The 23,581-nt window shown below is 32.0% G+C and overlaps 1 long non-coding RNA gene across 1 annotated transcript in view; it reads right to left on the bottom strand.

The window, feature by feature from the left end:
* Positions 1-3,847: 3,847 nt before the first annotated feature.
* LOC102129215 (uncharacterized) overlaps positions 3,848-23,581 on the bottom strand; it is a 52,942-nt gene continuing 33,208 nt past the window's right edge. The window contains exons 2-3 of the long non-coding RNA XR_277400.3: positions 4,723-4,784; positions 3,848-4,050 (exon numbers count right to left, since the gene is read on the bottom strand). This is a non-coding gene — a long non-coding RNA (uncharacterized lncRNA). The remainder of the gene's footprint in view (positions 4,051-4,722; positions 4,785-23,581) is intronic.

Genomic DNA, 23,581 nt, shown 5'->3' on the forward strand with positions numbered 1-23,581 from the left:
TATGTTCAAGTAACTCTTATTTTACTTAATAATATCCTAAAAGTGTATGCATAGTGGTGCTGACAATTCAGATATATCAAAGACAAGTCATAAAAGATTTCCATTAAGTAAAATGGGTCATATCCTGAGGTTGCTATGATATATGGTAAGAACATATTTGTGAAACTGTGAAGAAGAAGAAATAATTTTTTGTTAGTTTTGCTGATTCACCTCAAACTGCAAAAGTTATGGCCAAAGTGTATAATAAATTCCTAGTTAAGAAGGAAAAGGCATGGAAGGAGTGGAAGACATGAAAATAAACACACTCCTGTTGACAACAATTAGGTTCAGTACTATCTGTGGTTTAAGGTATCCACTGGGGGGTCACAAAACTTATCCCTTTTGGATAAGGGAGGGCTCCTCTAAAAAAATAATAATTAGTTTAACACTGATCTTTTCAATGACTTACTTTCTGAAGTGATTTTCTACCTATGTGGCAATATATTTAACCCTTCTGAGAACAAGACTTAAGATCTGTCAGATTCAGGATTTAACTGCAGGTTCAATGCTTACTAACTGCAGGGCCCTGAAAAATTTACTCACAATCTCTAAAATTTAATTTCTTCTCCTTTGAGATGGGAAAAATAATAATGCGTATTTCATCAGGTCGTTTTCAAGGTTTAAATGAGTTTAGCTGAGTGCCTGACACAGATTTCAGTTTCACTGAATTTTAATAGTTGATTACTTTTGCTAAATGATATGAATGACGTAAACCAGAATATATCATATGATATAATAATAAGAATTATACAAAATGATAGAAATCATTTATTGAGATTACAATATTTGCTTATACAATTAACTCAGTGCTTTAAGTAAGTTTAATCATTTCAATAACTCTAGATAGAGATAAATAAGAGGCTGAGTAACTTTAATAAAGTATTAAAATTAGGGAAAAATATTGTAAATCCAACCTCTAGTTAATGCGTTGAAGAGTTTTGATCCTTAAAAGTTGTCAGTGGTTATGTAACATGCTTATTATTAACAAAAGCATGTGCTATTACCCTTAATTATCACTTTTAAGTCTTTGAAACCACAGCTTCTTTATTTATAAGTAATGTGCATGCAGACCAGGTTTGGAGATGTTGAGCACACTAATTGGCTTCTTATTTTGTTTTGTTTTGCTCTGTTTTTGTTTCTTCTGAGATAGAGTTTCACTTTTGTTGCCCAGCCTGGAGTGCAATGGCGCGATCTCGGCTCATCGCAACCTCCACCTCCCGGATTCAAGCAATTCTCCTGCCTCAGCCTACCAAGTAGCTGGGATTACAGGCACCCACCACCACGCCTGGCATTTTTTTTTTTTTTTTCATAGAGACGGGGTTACATTATGTTGGCCAGGTTGATCTCGAACTCCTGACCTCAGATGATCCACCCACCTCAGCCTCCCAAAGTGCTGGGATTACAGGCATGAGCCACTGCACCCGGCCGGATTCTTATTTTAAACCACGTTTGCGAGCATGTGTGCCTTGTGCATTTCATTTAGGGATTTGGACGTATACCACAGAGCAACACTTTGCTTTGATATGGCTGCTCTGTAAACAGATGGTAAATTTCTTACTGTTTTCAATTAAGTGCATTTTTTTTCCCAGAAACTTTGAAAATACTAAACATTCAGAAATTGTACCCACATACACCTGTAATGTTATGAAGAGGGCAGAATAAATTTTTGATAATATAGTAAGTTTAACTTAGGTAGTTCCTGGACTGATGGATTTATTTTCTCTATGGTTTTCACACTAATATATAACTGTTTCTTCCATTTAGGCTAGGTTTTAATAAAGGCACCTCTTATTTACAGTGTACCTCTTAATTGATTTAATTAACTCTGATTATGTAACTGCAAATTGGCAGATGTAAAATTTATTTAAATGGTGTTTCTCAAATTTCAAAATAAAAGCATTTCTGTTTCCTTCAATCATACAATTTAAAATCAAGAAAACATGCAAATGTTAAATTGGGAGGTTGGAGTTTGACAGTATATTTATTTGATTTTAATTTAAAAAATGTAGCTTTGCATATAAAGTGCATGAATTTCAATTCAATAATGATATAAGTAGGAATAGCAGAGATGATTAAAAATGTTACCTTAATTCTACATTCTAAGTATATCTTTATACGTCCTATTAGCTCTATGCTTTTTATTTCCCATCATCTTTAGTGATAAATGACCATAAAATTTTCACACCATGAAGGAATTTCAAAATTATAGTTTCAAGTGTTTCTTGCATAGCTTCAAAATATAAAAAACAGAAAATTGAATACAATTTTCCAAACTGCCATGGATAATGGAAGAAGAAATTCCACGTTGATTTCATTAAGACTAAATGCTGTTTCCACCATACAATAAATTGTCTTTACAATCTGCCAACTAAGTAAAAAAAAATTGTATTATATTCTAATATTAAAGCCACCTCATATGCTATTGTCTTCACAGGGACAATAAAACATAAAGGCATTCTATTCTGTGTGTTTCTATTTACTGAAGATAATTGTCTTAAAACAATAGGTAATGATGGATATTTTAGAAGGAGATATAAATTAAACAGACATAGAACTTAATGTGTAAGTATGTATGTTTACATGCACACACTTATCTACATATAGTCATTAAACACTTGGATTTGCAAGGACTACACAAATAAACATATGTGCACTTGAAAAAACCATAAGAGACTGTGAAATAAGCTTTGGTGTAAGAATTAAGTCTATATACTACACTAATGCTTATTTAAGATCCATTAATGTGAAATTTTAGTTGAAGATCATTTTGTTGTGGAAAGAGATTTGGGCTCAGATCACGATAGAAGGAAAAAATAATACTCAATACTCACTTCTACTATCAGTTCCTTCTCAAATTCTACCTTATAATGTTCATGATATATTCTTATCTTTATGGACTATGATGTATAGCATTGCCATTAATTTATAAATTACATTGATAGACATTTTGGAGAAAGCTTAAATTTATTTTGAGCTATTTCAGGAATATAAAATGAATAAAGAATCTAAAATATTCTCTGTCTCCACTATTAACAAATAAAACTTAAAACAGAGTTGAATCATTCCTACAAACTTTTACTGATTGTATTTTTCTTTCACACAGAGATATTTATAATTCTGAATTTATATTTATTACCCCTTTACATTCTTTATGTTTTACTTCATATGTATGCACTCTGAAACTTTGTGACTAAACTAGAACTATGTATATCAATATAAATGAATTAAAAAAACATAATTTTATAAAATATTAAAAGAAATTAGTTGGTGAAAAACTAAGTAGTATATATAACAACAATTACATGAAGTTTTATTCAGTTTTATGTCTACCTATAAATATTGTGTAATTCTCTATGTCTCTGATAGTTTCTTCTACATATAGTTTGCTAAACAATACATAAGATTTTCTTAACAAATCTTGATCCCCCTAACTTCTACTCACTAGTAGAGTCTTACCAACTTGATTCTATAACCGAGGGACCATGATCAACTATGTTCATTATATTAGATCCCTTGGAAGCAACCAATATTTTCTTTCTGTCTCCTGACATCTGATATTGCCACATAACATCTAACAGCTTTGCTTATCAAGATATACCTTCGTTCTGAGGGTCTGATTTTTTTTTTCTTTTTAGTGTCATCATTCATATGAACCATTCATTTGGTTTTTTGTTTTTTTTTTTTAACTGCTGATATTTTATCACTGTATCACTATCTGGCAGAAACACATAAGGTCTTTTAAAACTTCCTATCACATTACACTGATATAAAATATAACATATAGAATAATAACTTCTCATCAATAGCATTTGACGTCAGGATCCATTTTAATTAAGACTCACATTTTCTGATACATGTGAAACAAACATACTTCTCTGTTAAATGGACTGCTTAATATTTTTACATAAAGATCTTCATAAAGCATGAGAAACCATTTAAGTATAATAATAATCTTGGTTGCTGCTATTTTTCTTCCTCCGTTTTTGTCACAAAAAGGCAATCTGTGCAATCCTGTATTATAGAAGGACATAGAGCATAGAGAGAAAAAAAACAATTAAATTAATTACATATTCTAAGCAAGATTAGAAAGCAGTAATAACCCAAAGAGAAAGATAAAATACCACTGAATAGTGGAACTCTAAAAACCGTAGAGACATTTCCCATTAGAATTAAATTACATAAAAAACAAAGTTACCCCTAGCCCTTATCAAAAGTTCCTGTGTCTTGTGAGAGCCAAAACAATCACATCAGACACATATATTGAGAAAATGTAATGAAGAGCAATGAAACTTAATTGAAGTGCTTTTGGCCATTAGGGTCAGGCCTTCAGTGGATTAGAGGCACATACTATTAGGCATTGCTCTTGCTATTTCCATTTAATGTCAATTTAATGTAGGTGCACGCACTGTTCTTCTGCTCCAATTAAATTAGTCAAAGTTATATTTTGAAATGTTCCAATACAGAGTTAACCTTGGGGAAATACACTAATCATATTAGAAGATGATATATTTTAATAAATATTTTACTGAAAGAAATAATTGCATTATGTTAACAATCTGTTATTTCACTGGAATAAATTATATCAGCTTTCAACATGTCTACATTTAAATATTTCATCTGCCTTATTCATCCTGAAGTTACACACACACACACACACACACAAACACACTCAACAAATATCACCTGTTTGCACCTATATAATGAAGGTTAGTTCTTTTCTTTAAATATTTTTTCTGTTCTTTGACCTGAAACAAGATTTATTCTCTTGTGAATTTATCTAGTCATTCCAGTTGTAGCAGTTGCCTATTTGAATAGATAGTTTGAGGTCAGAATTTCACACCAGGAGAGCCTCAGAGGATAATGTTTTATTTCACTGTGTATCTCCACTGGGACATGACTGTCACCCTCATAAGTAATAAATAAATAAATACCAAATATTGCCAAGTAGAGATGAAATAGCAGAATAAATGTGATGCATATAAATAAATATTTATTTTCTTCTAAAAATAAAACTGATAAAAGTTATAAAATTAATAGGTGAATTATTAGCCTTCTTTCTAATATGTGATTATAGAAAATCATATAGATATTTAATAATTCCTATGGTTTTCAAATAATAACTCTGGACATTTATTAACACTCTTATATTTAAGTCTCCTCACACACTCACATATAGGATCCCTATTGGCCTTTCTTAGAGGAATAGTGCTTTGCTATCAACTCTGAAAAGTCTGAGGTAATTTATGAAGAGCAAATTTCATGAGTTACCATAAACAACAAAATAAGATGAAGGAACTGATGTTATTCTTCAAATGCCGTAGCCCTTACTCTTGCTGTTCATTTTTATCAAAATCCAGATGTCAAAAACTTTAGTACTCTGCAAGAGAAACTCATAGTTGAAGATGATCTTGACAGACTGTAACATGTGCATAATATGACTTGTTTATGGTTTAAAAGAATAAATGTATAGACTTACTAATACAGGCTAGTTGATATGACAAAACACATGAGAAAGCAAAATCCCTGTGATTTAGAATTAATGAAAATACTATTGATGGATAGTTAGGTTGATTCACTGCCTTTGGTATTATAAATAGTGCTGTAATGAACATGCAGGTGCATATGTTTTAAAACAAAATAATTTATGTTCTACTGGGTATATACCCAGTAATGGGATTGCTGGGTTGAATGCTATTTCTGTCTTTAGGTGTTTGAAGAATTGCCACATTCTCTTGTCAGAGCTAAATGATGAGAACACATGGACACACTGCGGGAACAACATGCACTGGGGCGTTTCAGAGGGTGGAGGTGGGAGGATGGAGAGGATCAGGAAAAATAACTAATGGGTACTAGGCTTGATAACTGGATGATTAAATAATCTGTACAACAAAATCATATGAGACAAATTTTCCTATGTAACAAACCTCCACTTGTACCCTCAACTTAAAGTAAAAGATTAAATAAATAAATAAATAAGAATAAAATAGAAAAAAATAATGAAAATAATATTGAGACTCCCCAGGAGCTCTAGCTACAGATACAGCATATACAACTCTGTATGTAATTTAAACAAAATACAGAATACCATCACACAATTCACCAATTGACAAGGACTATTAGGCATAAAAAGACAAATAATAATTAAGAACTAAATTTCTAGAAAAAATACATTTATTATACTTTAATATTTTATTTTTAAATAAATAATTATTATACTGAATGATAAACCTAAAGACATTGAAAATATTCAGCCCAGAAAGACAATGTGTAAAAGAGATAGTACAGATAATATTAGACAACAGTGAAAATGGAAAAAATAGCATAACATGGGGAAAACAATAAGTGCAAAGTTTGTTTTTTGAAAAAAGATAAAATAAGAGAGAAAAATCTCTAGCCAGATTGATCAAGAAAAAAAAAAAACAGACACATGTAAAAATAATATTAGTAATGCTAGAGCAAAAATAACTGCATTAAAAATGAGAGTACTTTATTATAGTAACAACTTGAAGATTTTGCTGGAATACCAGAATTCTTAGAAAAAATATAACCTGCATCTGAATCACAAAAATCTGAATACCCCTATAAAATTGAAGTAATTAAAATATTTCTTATCAAACTACAAGAGAAACACCAGACCCAGTGATTGACAATATAAAGGTCTATAAGGCTTTCCTAGAGTATATCATTCTAATGGTATCCAAATACTTTAAAGAAATTTATAAAGGAATATCTTCTATCTCATTTGGTGAAGCCATGTCACCTACATACCAAAAGATGATGGGAATATTATCAGATAGGTATAGTGAATTTCTTCATCAACAAAGCTCCCAATATTTTTCAAACTATTAATGTCCAACTCTAGCAGTATATTAAATGGTAATTCAACATGAAAAGTTGATATATCCTGGGAATTGGCAATGAGAGGTGAGCAAACAAAATCTATTAAAAAACTATTCAGTACATTAACGGAGTGAAGATAATAAAGAGAATACAGGATAGATGGATTCAGAATAAGTATTCTTCAAGCCTGATATGTCTTCATAATATAAAAGCCATCTTAAAAAACTAAAAAACAAAGAGAATTTCTTTGTCTTGATAAGGATTACCTGCAAATATCTTACTGCATAACATCAATCAATAAGGAAATGTTGGGAAAATTCTTTTAAAATTAGGAATAATGCAAGGATCTCTGCAATCAAAGCTTATCTTTCACATTGTCTTGGTAATTCTAACAAGCACACTAAAACTTTCAAAATAAATTAATTCTAGAAGATTGAAAAAAGTAATAAAAACACACTGTTTCCAAAGATATCATGATGGATTGTCATAGAGAAACCCCTCGCCCAAATTTGCAGGTTCATTATTAAGAAAAATTGACAAGGTATATAGCTATGAGATTCATAAAAAGAAAATAAATTGTGTTTCTATACATGTACTTTACATCTGTTTCTCAACAGCCAGTGATGTGCGTATCATATAAAAATTACCTTGTCTATCAAAGATAACTTTTGTCATCTTTGTAAGTCTTGCTGTTATATGTCATTGTCCTAATTAATTATTTTTTTATATTTTACTAATTGCATCTTACAGAGTGTTTTGTTTACTTGTTTTTAATGATTCCACTTTAAAATTTCATGTGTATTGTAAAAGAACAACTGAAGAACAGAAGTAAATTTTTGTTATGTTTAGAAACATAAAACATCTTATGAATCATGCTTTAGAAATAACCTATTTATTATTAATGTGTTAATTTTGATTTTATCCCAAATCCTATCATCCTTCTTTTGGCTTGACAAGGATTTAGCTTTGTCATTTACAGTTGGGACAGGTTAGTTTTGAGGATATGCAAATTTCACACAAGTTTGAGCTGAAGGAAAATATCCTCAAGCACTTCTGAAAATAAATATTTAGTGTGGTATATAAATGCATTGTCCAATGGGGTTCATACTCTCTAGTCAGTTTTCAGATACATATGTGTGATGGGAAGTTACACATAAAGCAACGAGCTATCTCAAAGGGTTAATACCACATTACAATGGGCATTGTGCAACACAGTATATGAATGCAATTCTGAGACTAGCAGAAAATATAAAGAGTCTATGGCTCAGTAGTTTCTGGGGCATATTACAGCCTTTGCTGAGTAAGGTGTACAGTTCCTACCTGCAAGACTTTGGGAACATATGATAGGTATGCTATGTTTGGCTGTAGAGTGATGGTACTTAGTATACATTAAGATGATATTAAAACCATGTAGTGAGCCAACAAAGCACATGTAGGAAGGCTGGAAAATATAGAGTCAATAATAAGATATGAGGATGTGTGCGGTAGCTCACGCCTATAAACCCAGCACTTTGGGAGACCAAGGCGAGTGGATCACCTGAGGTCAGGAGTTCCAGACAAGCCTGGACAACATGCTGAAACCCCCCTCTCTACTAAAAATATAAAAACTAGCCGGTTGTGATGGCATGCACCAGTAATCCCTGCTACTCGTGAGGCTGAAGCAGGAGAATCGCTTGAACCCAGGAGGCAGAAGTTGCAGTGAGCCAAGATGGCGCCACTGCACTCTAGCCAGGGCAACAAAGTGAGGCTCTGTCTCAATAAATACATAAATACATAAATACATAAATAAATAATATGAGGCACAATTCTGAGACATACTGGTACTGTGCATTTTATTCACAAGAAGGAATGAATGCAAGTCAAATTCATTTAAAATAATAGACTCATCATTCAAGGTTAGATCACTTGAGCTACATCATTTTCTAGGTTCAACCTTTGGGGTTCAAACGATTCTCCTGCCTCAGTCTCCTAAGACTTTTTATTTTTAACAATGCAGAAGGAATAGAAGAGAGGGGCTGCTGTTTTAAATTCCATAAATCATTTTGGGGTTTTTATAATGTCTGTGGGAAATGAATTCAATTTAAAGTACTAACATGTAGAAAAAAATTATTTCAAGTCCTCTCGTATGTGAAATGAGTGTTTATATTTATAAACTGTCACTGTTTACTATATTTTTATGGTTTTTGGTGTTCACAAATTATTAAAATTCATTTTATGAGCTTGACACTCATAAAAATATAAATATTTACCATTTAGACAAGTCAATCTCTGTAATAAAACTAGTCAACCAGAGTTCATATTTATTTCTATTGAATGGAAACTAATAACAGCAATAGAAATAGAAAAATACATCTTTTCTGATAAAGAGCTTAAAAGTTTAATCTCATAAAGAAAATTTCTTAAACTGATTAGTGAAATAAGGTTTTCTGTTCAGTAATAAATTCCCCTTTCAACTCATAGAAGAAAGTTAAATAATTTACCTGAATAAAGAAAATACTTCTAAGTTCAAAAAATGTGCTTCATAATAGCTTTTCTTAATTGAAGTGTTGTTCCTTTTAAAAGGGAGAAATATCTCTGATGACGTTTTCTTTCTGAGAGACTTATACTACATTTTTATTGACAAGATCATACCAATTTTTCTACGTATATTTTTTTCATTTATCCAAAGGGAGCAAATTTATTGATCTACATTATTCGTATTATCAATAACATGTAAATACCATGTTATTTTATTAATCATGCATGCTTATCTGTGATTCATCTGTTTATTCATTAGTTTCATTAAATTACCTATAATTTCCTTGGTATTAGAGACCTGCTTTTTTACTTACATTTTTTTCTAGTACTGATTTCAATTTGAGAAGAAATAAATATGAAATTGATTGTTTTAAATGTATAAATAGGAAATGTATACATACATAGGTAGATGTAAAGATGGGAGATGGTAAATCATCCTCCCATATAAACCATGGTATTGTAGTGTGTGTCTTGATTTCCTGTATTGTTGAAAAAAAAAAAAAAACTATCTCAAATGACAACATTTAATTATTACTTTACTTTTTAAAACATATTATATGGTCATTTTTTGATCTTTTAAAAATATTTTGGCTGGAAGTAGTTGCTCACATCTGTAATCCTAACACTTTGACTGGCTAAGGCAAGTGGATCACTTGAGCCACAGGAATTCAAGACCAACCTGGGCAACATGGCAAAACCTCGTCTCAACAAAATATACAAATATACAGAAACATGTGCACTCCTGTGGTTCTAGCTACTTTGGAGGCTCAGGTAGGAGGATCACTTGAGCCCAGGAGTTGAGGCTACAGTGAGCCGTGATCGGGCCACTGCACTTCAGCCTGGGCAACAGAGTGAGACCTTGTCTCAAGAAATAAGCAAACAAAAAACCATACTATATATACATACAAATATATACATTTTTTATTCTTAACATACAGTCTTCTTAATTGGTTTTCTAAATATATGCTTATAATTAAAAATGCATTTATCTTGTAAATAATATAACCTAAAATATACTATATAGTGAATGCAGACATCAATTAAAAATTAATCAGATTTGTTTTTTCATGCTCAACAACTCCACATTCATTCATTCTATAAACCATTTATGCAAAAATATATAATATATATTGAATGCAGCTCTATATGTTTTCCTAATTAGCACATGTTTAATTTATCAGGTTTGAATACGAAGCCTCATGACTTTAATTTTTAAATAAGTTAAACATGGTTTTTATATTTCCATTAACTTGATTTAACAATACTATATTTAAAAGTTTATTGAATTTTGTAACAAAATCAATGAATAATTCACATTTACTTAATTACTTTCTCCAGAAGCAGTAAACTCTTCATTAACTTAGGGGTTATGGTTTATGTAAAACACTATAGATTCATTTCAATTTTTATAAAATGTTAAATAGGTACACACAAAACTTTTATGGAATTTTAACCACAGTCAATATTTGCTTCACCTAACCTTGTAATTCAGCTCTATGGTAGATAAATTATTTTGCTCAATAATACTTGAAAATAAACTGCCATTACTAAAATCTGTTAAGAGCCTACTGGCTTTAGGTATCTAATTATTTACCTATTGGTCTATCTGAAAAAGCAGTGTTCATATTGAGTTGAAAACATATTTATCAAACTCCTGATATGTACCTGGAATTATCTATCCTTGACACTGAAGAAAAGTTGCTGAATAAAAGAGACATAGTTCTTGTCATATTAGAGACTAGATTTGGAGCAGAGAGAGAAACAAATACACGTACACACTCATACAAATATGGCTGAAAAGTACAGCAGCAACATTCATTCTAATAATGATAAACACAATAACGCAACAGAGGGAGTCAAGCAATAGATGTTCTATATTCATGTGAGCCAAGGAAGATCTCAGATATGATGGCCTTTGAACTAACACCTAAAAGATGAGGAGTCAGGCATAGAAGGAAGGAAAGAAAGGGGAATATGGCAGAAGAAAAAATTACGTACACGAGTTCTAAAGCAGAAATGCGTATGATGTATTCGAGAAACAGGAAGAAGACCAGAGTGGCGGGATCATGATGTGGAATTCAAAGAATTTGGAGAATACAAGCTACCATCAAACTAATCCATGTGTAAATACAATGTTAGAGACCAGCTTTCACAAATATATAGAAATACAAAGAAGTATGTTTCTCAGTAGAAGCAAGATCTCTTGTGTAGGACAAAGTTAAATGACGTGAACAGGCTAACATTACTAACAAATACACACCTCAATGTGTAATGTTTCTAGACTATAAACTTATTCTCAATCAAGTATCCAGATCAAGGAATGTACAGGTTGGAGGAAGTGCTCTGTTCTATGTATTAATTCAATAGTAAAATGTCAGTGACAATACACCTTCAGCATGTCTCCTGGAAGAATTTCCTTTTCATCAACCTTCATGTAGCAGAGGCAAAGAGTATAGAAGACCATGGGTGGAAAGTTGTTTTATGCGTCTAAAAGTCTCATAGGTTACATTCATTTGCCTCTACTTGAAAATAACTCAGTTGCATGGCCACACTGAACTGGAAGGGATGTTGGGAAATACAATCTAGGGAGAAGGACAACTGATGTTTTAATAGACCCTCCCACAGTGTGGCACTTTTAAATTTCAGGTCATGTCATTCCTGTATTTATTAAAGGTACTTCATTTTCTCATTGTCTAAGGAGTAGGCAGGACCTGTAATCGAATTCAATAAATTATATGTAAGTTGTTTTTAACTGATACTTATACTTTATGATAGCTAATAAAACAACAATATTTTAAATATTTCTTGTCTGACAGCCACATTAATACTTTACATTTAGTGATATAAGAAAAAAAAGAATTACAAGCCTGGTATAGAGAATGATTATATTATTCATAGAATATAACATCAATATGTATCTTGAAATTTGAGTTAGCAAGAAGAAATATTCATATAGTAAAATGACTTCACTGGTCATTTGATGATGAAAATCTGATTAATTTTGCATGTAAAAAGAAATCTGTACTTAAAGCTTGACTTCTTCATGATCTTTAGCAACTACTTTGAACCACCTATGGTCTAAATTAAAGCGACCATCAACTCTAGAGAAATTTCTAATTATGTCTGTTCATTGTCTGAATTTTAATGCATCTGAATGCACCTTCCATCAGCATTTCAGAGTCAGTGCTCTAGTCTGTCATCTGAGAATACGCTTTTCTATGTTATTTGTCAGTCCCCATAAATATACTGAATTGGAGAAATTATCTGTGTTAAATGCTTTAGATGATATTTAACACAGCCACTCTTCTAGGTGATCTTTTGTCTGTCCTTGAGAGCCAAACCACATAGACATAAGCTCACTGAGCTTTACTTTAGCGTTCAACACTTGGTTGTTGTCTAAAGTTGTTAAATTGTCCAGCCATTTGAAGTCTGTGATTTCATTATCTGCATGCACACTGCAGAAAAAAGTATCACTCTGTGCTTTTTTTACAGAGCCTCAGGTGAAGATTTAAGTTCATATTGCTTTTAGAAGAGATATGCAAGGTACAGTTCACATCCTCTAAGGAATCAATGTTTTTCCCTTTCTGATGATAATAATCCCATAAGTGGCCATGTGTTACTGTTTCCTCTTGCCTGCTTTAAGAAAAATAAGCAAATAATTAGAAAGTAATTTATGGCCAATGAATTTGTGGTCTTTGATTTCTTTGTTACATTTATCTCATACTTTTTTGAGATAATGCTTTTTTATATATATTATAACTTCCTTTGACATTCTTACTGTTATTTGTCTCAATGCTTTCTTAAGAAGATTAAGATCTGCACAAATAAAAATGTCATAAACTCTAAGTTTTACTGAGGCGACTGTTGAAGGCAGGGTTTCAACGGGATTGCTTAGGGCTCTCATCACTCCACATGTCTATCGGTACTATAGCCTGAATTTATGTTCCTCCAAAATTTATATGTTGAAACTCCAACCCCCAATGTGATGGTGTTAGGAGATAGGGCCTTTGGGAGTTGACTAGAGGTCAAGAAAGTGAAGCCTTCATGAATGGGATTAATTCCCATTATATTATATATTATAAAGGGATGGAGAGATCAGAGTTCTGCCCTTCTGCCATGTGAGGACACAGTCAAAAGATGACCACCTATGAACTAGAAAGAGGGCAATAGTGAATTTGCCAGTGCCTTGATCTTGGACTTCCCAGACTCCAGAACTGTGAGAAATATATAACTGTTCTTTATAGATGACCCAGTTTATGTTATTTTGTTACAGCCACCTGAACTAACACAGTAGACAACACTTACTTGGATGGACACTTTAGTATTGTTTCTATTCAAACTTATTTGAGGATTTACATAGCAAGTTTTATCTCCATATTGCTCTGCTCTATATATATTAAAAGAATACAAAACCATTTCATGGAGTGGATGAGAGTGCTGTCTCTAATTTTAATTTTACTGTTTCATGTCTGTGATGTCCTACCTTGTACTAATGTGCAAACACATGCATATGAGTGTTGTCCTTGGCTTTAAACAAATCTAAAGATTTTTCAAACAAAAGAAATAATAGACAAATTAAGAAGTCTAGAAATAACTTTCAATTGTAGAGCCAAAAAGGAGAATTGACATTTCTTTGAAGTAGATTTCTTTCAGCATTAATGAAATGCAGACTCTTCTGAATTTCTCTTTCTTAAGTCATATCTCCTGTCAAACTCTTAGAGCCACTGAAATCCTGGAAAAATTCTGGAACTACTGAGCACTGAGTATCTCAAATACCGGCTAAGAAAGCACAGACTGGGGATTTATGCACCAGGAAGCTTGAAAAGGGGGCAAATGTAACAATGTCCATACAGTGATTTACATTTTACAAGCTGTTTTTACATGGAATATCTCATTTGATTCAGGGAAAAAATAAAACAATAAAAATGAATAAATGAACAAACAAACAAACATTGTGAGATGAAGAATGAAAAGTAGAATTAGTCTTCAGATTTTATAATAATAGTTGTGGAATTTGAATGTCAAAGAGGTTAAATAACTCCTCAAGTTTCCATGGTTGAACAATATTGTACTAGATTAGTCTGTTGATAGATCGCCTCATTGAAGACCTGTGTATAGTTTCAAAATTAAGCTAATTACTTTTCCAGTTCCCCATGTCTGAACACACATGAAAGATTAAATCTAGCTAGAGTTATCCCGATAATTTTAGTGAATAATAGTGTCAGAATTGCATTGCAATTTTAAATTTAGGTCACATTAAATAAGTCATTTTCTTAAAAATTCCTATATTTTTACTGGAAGATTATAAACATTAATGTTTGGAAGAGTATAGTGCAAAGTTAACTTTCATCTTAGTTTTCAAAGTTGTATTATCTACTATTAGTATCTACTACTAGTATCTATGTTCCATGTCTCTTTGCTTGATTTTATCTGTTTGCTTTTCTAGACCAGAAAACAAGAATTTTCATTTTAATATTAAGACAAACCTTTAAGTAATATGTCAAAACAGAAAATACTCTGGTCTAATGTGCAAAAACAGTACTCGGTAGCAAATTGCTTTATTTTCTTTTTTCATTATATAAAATAGGAAAAGTAGATTATGTGCTTGAGAAGGAAAAAAGACATTGGAATAATAATATTAGAATGAATAATTTCATCTTGACAAATATTGCTAGGAAAAATATTAATACATATTAATTTTCCAGTTTTCATAAAGATCTGTGTGCATGTAATTGTCAATTTGTGAATTATTTGTAAATAGCTGTAATTTCAAATATTCACTGATATAATTGTGTCTGGCTGCAGTAAAGTTACATATAGTGTAGCAGGACGAGCTGCAGACAAAACTCCTCAGACACCAAGTTAAAGGAAGCGGTTTATTTGGCCGGGGGCATCGGCAAGACTCCTGTCTCAAGAGCTGAGCCCTCCGAGTGAGCAATTCCTGTCCCTTTTAAGGGTTCACAACTCTAAGGGGGTGCATGTGATAGGGTCGTGATTGATTGGGCAAGCAGGGGGTACATGACTGGGGGCTGCGTGCACCAGTAATTAGATAGGAACAAGATAGGGATTTTCACAGTGCATTTCTATACAATGTCTGTAATCTATAGATAACAGAACCAATTAGGTCAGGGGTTGATCTTTAACTACCAGGCCCAGGGTGTAGCACCGGGCTGTCTGCCTGTGGATTTCATTTCTGCCTTTTAGTTTTTACTTCTTCTTTCTCTGGAGGCAGAAATTGGGCATAAGACAATATGAGGGATGGTCTTCTCCCTTAATAGTACTTTGTGTATCCCTCACTCATCATGAAGCATGTCAAATGCAATGAGCAATAGAGCATAGCTGCCTTGTGGAAACTTCTCTCCCTTTCTATGCTTCACTGCTTTCTGTCTTGACCCAGGATAGAATACCAGCATTTTAACATCACAATTAAACTACCAAACAGTACAAGTTATATCACTAATCAAGTTGAGGGCGAAAAAAGAAACTATTGTTATTTTCCTTTATAAATCAAAACTGACTTTTTAAAGGAAATTTATGAACTCCTTTAGCAATATTTATTAAATTCCATAAAATAATTATGAAGTGTTGGAGGCCCCAATTTTAAGTAATATAAAACGTTTGTATTTTTCAGCAAAACATTTTTACTAAAAGCAAGATCTAAGAATTAAACACGAATGAGATACAGTTTTAAATTACATTCACTATATAACACTTAAGATGTCTACATTAAATGAGAAACATTTGTCTACATCAAATGAGAAACATTTGAATTTTCCCTTTTTATGGCATAAATGCTGTTGAGTAAATATAATTAAAAATAAAAGTTACTCCAAACCTAGAAAACCTCTCTGCAAATGTAGAAGTAAAAGAAAACAACTTTTATAACTGAATAGGTATCAAAACAGAATGTGATGTTCATCACAGATAATCTGCTAAGGGAGTGCAAAGACAGGAATAAATATTATTATTTTGTATAGTGAAGCAGATCTAATCCATTGCATATGAGTTCTCAAGATAAACAATAACTAGTGCTCAAATAAGAGGCCCCGACAGCACCATTTAATACACAAAGGTCATTCTATAATCAACAGGTCATTAAAGTAGCCATCTGTGTTTATGAATTGGCTAATCCAAAATTAATAAATAAATCAACTTTTCACATCCTTCTCATGAGAGAATTTTACAACTTGGAGTGAAGCAGCCACTGAGTTAGGCTCCTTCCCTCACAAAAAAACTGGGAAATAAGGGCACTACCCCTTTCTTCATGATTACATTTCTAAGAGAAGATTCCCAAGACTTGGAGAAAGATATTCTTGGGTTTTAAACCTGACAAGAAGCTTATTTAACTTTTAAAAATATTTCCATATATTTCAAAAAGATAGAAGAATAACTTAAAACTGTATTATAAAATAAATGTTATAGGAAAGGGGGGAGTCTCTTATTTTAAATATAAATAATTAAGCCTCTTATTTTTATTTGTTTGATTTTATATTCCACATAGATTATGTATCTATAGAGTGACTAAGTTTTCAATACATTCTGCTAAATAATGCCATATGATAAAATGTTAATTTTTAGGCCATTTTTCTCATAGGCAAATTTCTTTTTTGAAATACATTATCTAATTTTACTATTAACTACTATTGGTTATTAGTAACTACTAGCAACTTTAGTAACTATTCAAAACTCGGTGACGGTGGGGGAAAGAGGTGTCATGTTGCATATCTGCTGATATTGTTTTCAGTAGGCAAATGGAAGCATCATAATGAACCTACCCTTTTATTATTAAATAACATGCTTTCCTCTGAGACCCTGTAGGCTATTATGCTATTCAGATGATCTGATTTCCTTAACATCTTCCTGGACACCTTGCAGTCTGTTTACATATGTATATATGCATAAGCATTCAGTAATTACTAATGAAGTTCAGCATCTTTTCATTCATTTCCCAGAAAGGAGGAGGGGAGATTTACATTGAGCTGGACTTATCAAGCCCAAACATGATAGACATTCATACTATTTTTGAAGAGAATAGTTGTTTGCTTTAAATTTATAATTCAGTTACTGTCCAAAAGTTAAGCCTGCAGTGATGTAAATTTACTATCATAATTAAATTGAATTGACTATGGGCTAAAATTTTAGATTTTAATGAAACCCTTCAGGAACGGTTATGGTTCAGGATTTCAGCTTTAAAAGATATATTAGTTACACTTTAAAGATTGAATGATATCTTCATCTATATGTGTTGTGTGTGTGTGAAATTAATGTCTATACATGTACATATATAGGTAAAATTACCTACCTATGTGTTAAAAATTATATATAGTATATATAATATATGCATATACTACTATATGATATATAATATATGTATCACACATATTATATATATCATATATTTTTTATATATATGGCTATTCTCTTATCTGTAGGTTATCAATGTCCTTTTAATGCCCACAGTTTATTCAAGGCAGAAGTTTATTTCTTTATAAAAGAGACAATGTATTTGAGGCATTACTTTTTATGATTGTTGCTATGTCCTTCAAACTTCGAAACAGTAACTACTGTTGATTAAATTTTCTGATTTCTAATTTTAGATTACACATAGCATTGAGATAAAAATCAGATAACTTGTAGCCCCATTGCCTAGAGTCTTAGTTCCAATAATTATTAGCTGTATGACCTTGAGCAAGTTAAGCTCTATGTCTCAAGCTTCCTCATCTCTAAAATGAGTATAACAATCATAATTTCCTCATAGGTAGTTGCAAGAGTTCAGTACGTTAATACAAATAGAAAGGGAAATTGTAACTACCAAAGGGATTGTGGGACATGATCCTAACCTCTATGTCTAAAGTTCTCTTCCCTCCTTTAAAAAATAAATATTAGCCGGGCGCGGTGGCTCAAGCCTGTAATCCCAGCACTTTGGGAGGCCAAGACGGGTGGATCACGAGGTCAGGAGATCGAGACCATCCTGGCTAACACGGTGAAACTCCGTCTCTACTAAGAAATACAAAAAACTAGCCGGGCGAGGTGGCGGGCGCCTGTAGTCCCAGCTACTTGGGAGGCTGAGGCAGGAGAATGGCGTGAACCCGGGAGGCGGAGCTTGCAGTGAGCTGAGATCCGGCCACTGCACTCCAGCCTGGGTGACAGAGTGAGACTCCGTCTCAAAAAAATAAATAAATAAATTAATTAATTAATTAAATAAAATAAAAAATAATAATTAAAAAAGGCAAATCTTTGGTGATTGATAATCACATGTTCTTTAATTCTAATTGGCTATGAATGAGAATTCTATTTTCTTCTTCTCAAAGACAATATAAAACAAATATTTTTATTGCATATCATGGCTGAAAGTATCTCATAAATTGCAGATATATTGACTGCATATAAAAAAATAACAAGATTGCACTAAGATATCAAAATATAATTTCCTGTATTCTTGACTTAAAATTGTAGTTTTAAAACATTTGATTACAGAACTCTATATTTACATGAATGCTTATTCATGCTCTCAATATTAGGGGAGATAGAATAGACCATTCACCCCTTCCAGCCTGTCTTATACACCAACCAAGACTGCCTTTCATGAAGTGCTACAGGACTCACTGGTCTAGCAGAGTTTAAACTTGCGTTTTGGCCACCATCCAGTGCAATAGATCACAAAGACTTATTCCTTCAGTCCAATGAAGCAATATACCTTTGATTAATATCTCTTATTTTCCCATTCATATACGCAATTATTGTCAATTAAAATTAATTATTAATTAATTAAAACAATAAAAGTAAAATACACAAAAATGTGTGCTTTGTATAAAGTGAAATAATTACTTATTTTTCATCAATGTAATCTCTTTTTGGTACTTGCAGCTACCAAAAATAGCCATTGCTTTTATAGTTATTTTAAGAGTACTATCAGTAAGATAAAATAATCTTATTAATTAGAATTGCCTAATTAATTAGAATTACAAAATGCATAAGGTCAAGCAATCAGAGACACCATATTTTGTTGGAATGTAGCAAAGCAGAGGGGTGCACCATAAACTAAGCTATTGGAATTCTAAAGCTAGGATTTTACCAGGATTTGTTTTGTTATGCTAAACAAATGAAGCAAACTCCATCAATTCAATGACATTTGTTTTAAATAACAAACAGTTCCTGCTGCTTCTTAGATCTCAGCAAAGATATTTTTAATGTAGGATATTGGATCCCCAAAACAATTCTTAAAAATATATTTTTAAAGGAAAAATATTGCAGATAGGCTCAGACTCACAGATTTCTGTGTTTGTTATTATTTTTCTGTACTGCATCTAGTATTTACCCAGATCTCTGTTCAGAGTCCTGAGTATCTATTAAGTCAGCAAACTATGACCTTTCTCCTGCTCTCTTGTTTTTCTTATCCAATTTATATACCGATGTATGACTTTTATTCTAGTTCTTTCTCCTAAGTTTCAACCTAACACTCAAAACCATTAAAGCCCTCTGTTTTTAGGGGATACACTCTGTAATCCTCATTTCCAATTTTTTTTTTTTTTTATCACAACCCAATCCAATTAAATACAAGTGTCCCATGATGTATTCTGTCCACTTTGGAAACGTTGTGACTATGCCTCCCTCACTAGAACAAGTGTCTATTAGCTTAGGGACTTTGAGCATAGCTGAAACCTAAGTTTGTTACACTCATTAAATATTATAATGTGAACTTCTAATGGGTAACAACTATTGATTTCTCTATTTCTGGCTCTCTTATACCAGGTTTTCTCTTTCTACTATGACCTGTGTCCTTGAAGCCTCAGCAGACTTCACCATAATCTAAGGTTTAATACAAAATTATTTAACATGAGTTTATTATGAAGATATATGAAGCCATTTTGTTAATATTAAATGGTGCATAATAACATTTCATTTGATTTCATATGAAATTTCTTAAAATAATATTGTCAAATATACAAATAAAGAGAAACATAAAATCTAAAGAATGTTTTTCTCATAAAAATCATTAAAACAGTGATGTTGACCATCTTATAGCAGCAACAGATAAAATATCCATGTTATAATCCAAAATATCCTATTCATTTAACTTTCAAGTTACATTACACTTTTGGTAGAAGACAGAGTCTTGGATAGAGCTTCAGGGTCTGAAAATAATGGCTAACCACTAGATAGATTAAGCATACATACAGGATGGCAGGCAATGACTAAATCTCACACATCAGATGTTTTCAGTTGCACTATACACGTGAGTGATTTTGCATCACATATACATAGATAATAATTTTAATTTTCTAATATAAAGGACATAGGCATAAGCTAAACTCTACTTTTTTTTTTTTTCCTAGCATCTTGGGTAGAGATAGAAAATTTCTTAATATTGATGCTAATTTTAACAACTCCTAGCATTGTAAAATGACTTATATCACACCATAGTAACAGCACAAAGAACACTGAACCAGAAAACAAACTGATCATGGTTTTGTTATTGTCTTTTAGGCCAAACTCATCTTCCCTTAAGCAATTGTTCAGTGCTCAGAGAACTGAGTTTAAAAATGCTCATCACCTTCTTTTTCCAATCTTGAAGGATCTGGAGGAGACAGCATCTTCAAGGATGAACAGGGTTGAATAGATTTTAAATTCTTCCCAGAATTCAAGAAACAGAGTTTTTCATTTGTTGTGCATGCTGTGACACTCAAAGCATTTATGGAATACATCGTGTGTGTGTGTGCGCGCACGCGTGCATGTGCGCGCACGTGCGTCCATGTGTCCACTGGGACTGGGAAAGGGGTAATATGAAATATTTGGTAAGGCAAAATGATCAATCCAACAGCTGAGTTTATATCACAGTATGTGCCTTAGTGGCTTGGTTTGACATAATATCTTTATACCTATTAAATCCTGTAAGACAATCAATTTTATAAAGTTACAACACAATGTAAATATAATTCAATAAACCTTGGTTTGTTAACATTCATTGACTATTCAATTAACTAAATGGTCTTTGGAGGATCTTTTTAGAATACTAGACTTTATCCTCTTTGTTCTTTATGTTTTAACTGTTTCAGTTATTTAAGGACCCGTGATCTGAAAATAGATTATTTTATTTATGAACAAATGAGACTTGGAGGATGAACTAGAATGTCAGAGGCATAAAAACATTAAATTGCCTAGGATTTGGCCAGGTATCTATTCAGAGTATATAATCACTAAGCTTGGTAAATACAGAATGAAATAGCAGAGGCTGTGAAGAGATTGCATCTCTTCTTGCTCTAAGCCTAAGATCACAACTAAACAAAAGATCTTGTATACCTCATAAATGTTTTACCAAAACTTTCCTGACTTGAGATTTTCAGAGGTTAGTTAGATACAGGATCTTGAGAAAGAAAGCAAAATTATTAATTTAGAAAGCCTCAAAGTACAACACAGCAAAACTCGGGAATAATAAATAATCAGACAGCTATTTAGCTAGCAGAACAGTGTTAAACATACTGCAGATTTGTACACACATGTATAGATGCCCGAAATATCTTTGTGTCCAAGAAAAGAAATAACTAAGAGTAGGAATACTGTTAGTAATAAAGAACACTAACTATTTCTTTTCTCACTGTCTGTCTCTGTGATCACAAATAAATAACTTATTTGGACCTCATTTATTTTTACATGTGTTTTAAAACTTAAAAAAATCAAATAATAGTAATACTTGAAGTGAAAGATTTCTAAGAACGGACTGCAAAACAACATTTTAAAAATATATAATACTACCACACATAAATACAAATGTCAAAAATTAGGTAGATTTTGGTTAAATATAAAATATTCAGCTAGTTATTGCTTCATACTAGTAAAAGACAGCTCATGACAGAATTATCTTTTTTCTCATTTGGAATTAAATATCCGCAGCTGTAGTTACACAAATGCACTGAACTTCTCTTTGCAGAGTTTACATATTATTCAACAAATATTTTAATGCTTAATACCCCAAAATAGTCAAAATCAGAGACAAAATGTTCAAGACAAATGATAGTGCCAGAAGCACAAATAACAGCTGTCAAAAGAAAAAATGATAACTGCTGTTCCTAATTGCCTGTTAAAAATCAGTAGTGTTTAAGTTTATAAGTCAATTTTTCTTTGTGAAACATGGAGTCAACAGTTTGCAACATTAAATTTGGAATATTCTTATTTGCATTAGTAATAGGGGAACATCCCTTTATTTGGAAAAAGGTTTAATGTATTTTATTTGAGGCCTAATAGATCAACAAGTCATAGAGTCATTGTACAGAATCATGCTGAAGTTAAATTAAATGCATTGAATGAGTACAGCACAGTACTACATTTTGTCAGGTACAAATATAAAATATATTAAACTAGACATATAAACATAAAGATTCTGAGAAAATAATAACAATAATATGTGAACATAATGTAGGAAAAAGAGCTGTTGATATGATATTTAGTAGATAAAGAAGATAATATGGCAGAATGGATTGGCTGAGAAAAGAACAGAATTGGTAGGAATTGAAACATGATATTAGTAAGTAGAAAATAGTGTAATTATGGTAGATCTTTCATATGAGAGTATTGGTTAGATGGTTTTTCATGAAAAATGTCTGTAAAAAGATACATTAGATTTGGCAAATGTATTAGTCTTCTATAGCTTCAGTAACAGTTTACCACAACTTGGATGGTTTAAAACAACAGAAATTTGGTCTCTCACAGTTCTGGAGACTAGAACTTCGAAATCACATACCAGCAAAATTAGTCCCATCTACAGAGCTCTGAAGAAGAGTCTGTCCCAAGCTTCTTTTTCTGCTTCTGAGAGTTACCAGTTACCCTTGACCTTCTTTGGATTATAAATGCATAAGTGTGAGCTCTGCCACCGTCCACATGCAGAAATCTTTGCTCTGTGTCTCTGTCTCTTCTCCTCTTTTTAAAACAACAGCAGGCATTAAGGGCTTACTCTATGCAAGTATTGCTTCATCTTAACTAATTATATTTGCAATGACTGTATCTTCAAATAAGCTCATATTCAGATATTCTGGTGGTTAGGACTTTAAGTGTTGAGGGGGTAAATTTTTACCTATAACAGTAAGTAAATATTTTATGTAATAGAGTTGAATAATATCAATATTAGCTTGAAGTTTGCAGGAACTCATTAGATGTACAAATTAGGAGAAAAGCAATTTGGAAAGTGGAA

Source organism: Macaca fascicularis, chromosome 5 (assembly GCF_037993035.2).
Source record: "Macaca fascicularis isolate 582-1 chromosome 5, T2T-MFA8v1.1".
NCBI classification, from domain to species: Eukaryota; Metazoa; Chordata; class Mammalia; order Primates; family Cercopithecidae; genus Macaca; species Macaca fascicularis.